This window comes from Lonchura striata, chromosome 1 (assembly GCF_050655825.1).
Source record: "Lonchura striata isolate lonStrDom1 chromosome 1, ASM5065582v1, whole genome shotgun sequence".
Lineage (NCBI taxonomy): Eukaryota > Metazoa > Chordata > Aves > Passeriformes > Estrildidae > Lonchura > Lonchura striata.
In genome coordinates this window covers 16,501,229-16,507,700 of record NC_140703.1, presented here as the reverse complement: position 1 = coordinate 16,507,700, position 6,472 = coordinate 16,501,229, and positions in this window count along the sequence as shown.

Below are 6,472 nucleotides of genomic sequence, written 5' to 3'. Positions count from 1 at the left end.
CCACTACTATTATCGGTACATATACTACTAATATTATAAAGTTATGTTGTAGCTTTACAGTTCTTGGAAATTAAAAGACATATAGGCAAAATCTAATCATTAAAGTTTGTAGGAATATTTTTAAGCACCAAATTACCTTTTTACCCATTTCATTATTACTAAAGTAGTGCTTAGTTCTCTGTCTACTCTGTCATGCAATGATTTAAAAAAGCATTAAAACCCCCCTCTTTTTGTGGGTAATAAGTCTCATGCTTTCCTTGAGGTGTATGTTCTGTCATCATGTCAAGTAATGCATTTAAGTAAGTTCTTAATTTATGCAGAATACAAACTGTCTGTGTGATTTCTTAAAGGTTGCAGCAATGCCTGATTTGTGAAGTGAATGGCAGATGATTTGATACTGGCATCAGACTAAATAGGAATACTTCAATCAGTTCCTAATATAAAGAAAAATTGACAGCTTTATCCAGAGAATTGATTTACCACAGAGATAATGTAAGCCTTTATTTTCAACAGCAGTTCAGCACACCCTGAAAATTAGAAAAGCTCTACTATTTATGAACTACACTAAGTCCATTCTTTAAATACCATCTTCCATTGCAGAGAAACCCCTTTAGTCTTCTTAGTCATACCTTATTGGACCAGAGCTGTGCAGTAAATACAGAAAATATTTCCAAATAACAACATCAGATTAAAGACTGTTGCAGGCTCATATCCCCAGTAGCCAGAAGTTTCCTTGTGATGGCATTGACTTTGCTGGAAAAGCTTTTCTGCCTTGACTTTACTAACAATGGATGCTTGAGTGAAGAAACATGGATTACTCAGAATTTTTGTTCTGGGGTATTAAAAGAAATCTTCTTTCCTTTATTACAAGTTTTGTTGTGTTGGGCTTAAAAACAAAAAAAAAACACAAAACAAATGAGTGTGTGGGAGGGATCAGTTATGCTGTTACTTACCCAGCTAACCAGGCAAAGTCCAATCAACAGTCACTTGAATTCTTACAAACTTGTCCTTTGAGATTTCTTTCTTACCCTTTTTCTGTGTGTTACACAGACTGTTTACTGTTATGTGGAACTTGTGTGCCAAGAATTAGACTCTGTTCTGTTTGTTCTGTAATAAGATTGACGTATTTTCTCCCTGTTTGGAATAACTTATGGATATAATTTGCGTACATAAGAAAAGGTCTCTTCTTTGTTTTCTCTCTCTCTTTTTTTTTTTTTTTTTTAATTTCTTACTGGGAGCTTAAATGGAGAGGAAAATAAGTTGTTCCATGAAACCAGATGGGATTCTGCAACATTAGCAGCCAAAAGCTTTTATGATCCTGTTTGGCTCAATCCATAAGAATTCTGCTTCATAGAGACTGGTGTACTTAGTCATTTTTATATACAGAATATTTTGCAGCATGTTTCTCCAGACACTAAAGATGAATATTCCTTTCAGAATATGCTTATACACCCACTCATTGTGAATATGGTAAGGGGTTAACTTATATATATATATATATATATATATATATATATATATATACATTCAAATTTTCAAACATTTTAAATTATATTTTATAAAGAGTCCCGAACACTGGGTTAAAAAAATATTCTGCGTTGTGAAATCCAGCAGAAAAGATAAGGGGCAGCATTGGTGTGTCTGTAGTCAGTGGTTCTAGGAAGCCTTGGGGTCCAGGGACCTGTTTTAGGAAATCTTTGAAAGGTAGTTAAGAAAGGCAAGTCTGCTGTCCAGAGGCTTAAATTTACTGTGCATAGACTTGTACCACAATTCAAAACTGCCTAGTAAGCTGCAAATTTAAAAATGTCCTTTTGTGGACATGCATGGAAATGTGGTAAGCCCATTAGAATAGTAATTTGATTTTATATTTGAAAGTGTGTATATTTGTAGGTGAAAAGGTATATAAAAGGTGTATTAGAAAGATGTATATTCATTTTTAACCACACATCTGATATTTAAAAGACATTCTAGTTAGAAAAGTGTTAAATTAATTACAATGTATAAGTAGCTGGTAATGTATTTCATGGATTTCTTTTATTTGCATGTAAGACACCTTTTTTGAAAGCTTTTGCATTCTTATGAATACTGAATCATTTGTGCTGCTTTTTACACTATCTACAGTATATGTTAGACTTAAAGCTTACTGAGGCACTTTTTTTAACCACAGTTTTTTGTGGAAGGCTGATGGTGAATAGACAGTTGTCTTAGCAGGTGAGCAGACTCAGAGCAGGATGGTTTTACAGACACCTCATTACACTAAGTGCAGACTTTCCTGAGCTGCAGTTAGGGTAAGGTGGTTTGCATGCATTAACTTGGTAAGAAGACAAGTGAGCTTAATCTTTATTTTGGATTCACACAAGTTTAATTGATAGGAGGTGCTGTCAAAAACATCTTGGGAGCTTCCCAGCCAAGCTGTTCTAATCATCTGAAAGTTCCATATAAATCTTTTGGAATTATATACATACATCCCACCACAGTATGAGGCTTCTGAGTGCTTTTTGTTCCATGGCCAGGTGCAGCTGGAGCCTGCTTTAAAAAAGATTCTGTAGGTAGGTTGGTGGTTTCTTATTTTGTACTTCACAGTTAGTTTCCCCTTTTAGCACTTTTGCTACTGGGTAGGTGTAGATGTCACAAATTTACAAGTGAAAACCAAATAGACTGGAAAACAAACAGAAGACGCTTTCCAAAAAGATGATTTAAAGATTTAATTCCTAGACTGAACTTCGGCCATAGGTAGCACTGTGTATAAATCTTACCCAAAAGAATAAAGAATACAGTTACAGGTCTCAGAAGCTGCTGTTTAACTCCATGAGTCATTTCCAGCTGTCTTCTGCAGACATGAAGACATTTGAACAATAGCAGCTGACCACGTGGGTGTCTTTTAAACCATTTTCAGTAAATCAAACAGAGGAACTGTGTGTTTACAGTTAAAGGATGAGGATTGCTGGAAGTTGTACAGCACATACTTTACAGCAGGAGGTCATGGCTAGATAGAAAATAATCCTAGAAATCCTTGCTAACATCCTTCATCTGTATAATAACATAGCCAAGACCAAACTCATCCATTCTGTTGGTTGCCTTTATTTTAAAGTATAGATTAGAGATATGAAAGTCGTCTGTATTTGTTTCAACATCTGGACAACTAGCATTGTGAAAAATGGCTAGGAAATATTACACACCATAACTCCTTTACACGTATTTATTAATTCGTGGTCTCATGGCACCATTAAAAACCTTGCCATAACAGATTATAGACTGGAAAGGAAAAAGACAGGTAAGGGCCTGTTCATTTTTAAAATACTTGCTATTTGTTCCACATCTACCTGCAGACATGTTCTGTAATAGCCTGGAAAATGGGAGTGCTTATTACCAAGAAAAAGTAGCAGAGCTTCGTAAAATATTTTGATAGATAAATGCATTAACATGTATGAAATGGAAAACTGAACTTTGCTTTTGCATAGCAGAGTTGCATCTCAAAACTTATTATTGTTATGGTCCACTTATTATTGTTGTGGTCCAAAAATGGAAACAGTTTGAGGATATCATTTTCATTTAATAGTTTTGTGAACTGTGCTTACAGGCAAAATGTTGCATTTGGAAGTTTTAAGACTACATTTCTCCCCTAGTTATTACTTTAATGTATCAGGAAAGTTTTAAAAGAAGGGTGTGAAAGAAGGGCTCCTCCTAAACCCCCATGATGGAAATTTGCTTTCCTTTTTGGTATCCAAACAAAACAAAAGATTTGACTCAAGATTTTAAGAACCCATAAAAAGGAGGAAATACAAAAAGCACAATTAAAATTTCACCATCTGCTCACTCTAAATCAGCAAGGAGAAGGGGGAGGTTTCCCTTCTGCACAACCATTATAGTCATAATTGGAGTAGAAAAATTAAGTGAATGTGGAATAGGCACAGCACCCTCCCCTCTCTTACTCAACATTCAAGTGACACTCTGGGCAGGATGAATTATGAAAAAAAGTTGTTGAGAACCCTTGCTTGACATTTTCCTCTTCTGTGCAATTCTATCCCTCTGCAACTGTGTTTAATGGTTTCTCCCTGCCTTTGGTGTTGCTGTATTACCTCATGTGGGTCACATGTGAGCACTTTAATTTGAGGCAGAAAGGAACCTGTTTGCCCCATCTGTTTTGGCTTGCACGTGTTGGTGCTGCTGTTAATGCTGGCAGCTGTGCTAATGTGTGAGGCCACCTGCCACATGGCAGATACTGCAGCTTTGGGTAAAAAGCTTCCCTTTCCCCCCTTTGCTGGAAGTGTACATGACTAAATTTGCCATTTTATTATCTTAAATGTGTCAAAACTATTTACTCTAAGGTTATGTGATACTCAATTACTCCAGGGTACAAAAAAAAAAAAAAAAAAAAAAACAGAAAGGGATTCTCTAACCTGTGCCATGTTCATCTTTTATTTTGATATAGTTTTAGTATGCTGGTTAGTTTTTAATATTTTTGTCATTTGCCCACAATAGAACTGTCCTTTCGTACATTCCTGTATTATCTGCTTTTAGATGCAGTGAAGAAAGGAGGAACAGATTTGAGCACAAAATGTTACTGTTTAGGATTTGCATTTCTGATGAGGTTGACTCTTTGTTCTTGGACAAGCAGAGCCCTGGTAATGCTTTGTGCTGCCCTGTAGTGCCCCTCTGGGCACATGTGGACAGCCTTTGGATGCAGCAAGGTGTTGTGATGGCCTCTGTGTCTGTGTGCAAACCACTCACCATATTATACTTAAATACATCCTGAGGTGATTATGAGGATTAATTAATGCTTAAGTCCTTTGAAGACACCGGATGCTTTATAAATACTAATTATTATATTCAGGTTTGCTACCTTGCTATTCAGGGATTAGATCTTACTTAGGCAATAGGGAAGCTATGTGATGTATGTGGCAGAGAAGAACTAAAAGTAATAAACAGTCACAAAGAGCCTAAGCCTCCCTGTAGCCTGTTAGTGCAGTCCTAATAAATTGCCACTTTTCTAATTTGGTTTTGGAGCCTAACGACTTCTATTTTGAATGTCAGAAGGAGTGTTTCCTCTATAATGTTCCATTGGGAGCTGCTGTTACATTTTGCAGTTTTAACCCCTACTGCCATTTCTGTGAGAATTGGTGACTATGTGTAGGTTCTCTAAAAATGTGGCTTCTTGTTTTCCTCTATGCTGTTCTGGAATGAAACATTCCATGGCTTTGTGCAAAGTCTGGGGCATCTGTCACTGAGAGAATTGTCTGCTCCTTGTCTGGACACTGAAAACTGGATAGAACCTTGTGTACTAAGTGTTGGTCCTCTGAATAAAGTTTGTGACTGTTTTCTATTCCATGAGAAAGCTACTTTTTGTAACCTGTGATCCAACCAGGTCCAACCAGCTAGTCCCGATTTTGACTGGTTAAAAGTTCTAAGTGCACATCCAATATCCAGCTGTGTCTGTGTTTCTAAATTCCACATCAAAGCTGTATGAGACTTGGACTATACAAAGCAGAACTGTTTGCACATTTCTTAAAGATTTGTTCATAGCTGAGGACAGAAAAGGAGACAGTAAGGTTTTTTTAGGCTGTTTTATTGCTGCTGCTCTGCAGATGGGCCTAGAGTACCAGCTTCATATCTGCCTGTCACAATGACACGGTGGTCAAGAAAGAGGTTTGGATATGGATCAAGGTGAACAAATGGAAAACACCTTACAGAACAGAGATCACTGGCATAGGTTACCCAGAGACCTTGGAGCTGGAGATACTCAAAAGCCATCAGGACATAGTCCTGGGCAATCTGCTTCAGGTGGTCCTGGATGAGCAGGGGTTGGACCAGGTGGCTTCCTAAGGTTCCTTCCAACCTCAGCCATTCCACAGTTCTCTGAGATGGCACAAAACAAAAGGAGCTGATAGAAAGGTGTAAGGTGGAGGCAGTCACAAAGAACAGCAGAGATGCTCACAAAGATGATAAAGTGTGGTTCTGAATTTAAAATCCGTGCAGCAAGGCTGGTTTGTTTTACCAGTAGCTCACACTCAGTGAATCATTAAGGTTTTGTGCATCACCTCGATCTATAAAATGAGGATAGTATTTGTCACTGTGCTGTTGCAATGGCAAGGTCATCCTTAGGTAAAGTTTGATGTCAAGTTAAGAGTGGCCACAATTCTCAGAGGGAGAAAACTGAAGGGTTTGGTATTGAAAAGCCCAAAATCGAACAAAAAACTACCAAACTCCTTTCTAGGAAGTAAACTTTTTAAAAGACAGGGGAACCCCTTTCTTCCAAGCCACTCGTCATCAGCAAGCGTTGTCTGAACTTCCTCAAGTGGCAGAGAGGGGAGAGCTAAAGCCGCAGCCGCTGCTGCCGTGTAGCTCTGTTCGATGCCAATGTTTACTGCGCTGGGCAGCGGGCACAGATGCTGTGGCAGCCACGCTGTGCCTGGGACAACACGAAGCCAGTTCCTGACTTTGCATGGACAAACGAGTGTACGATCTCCAAGCT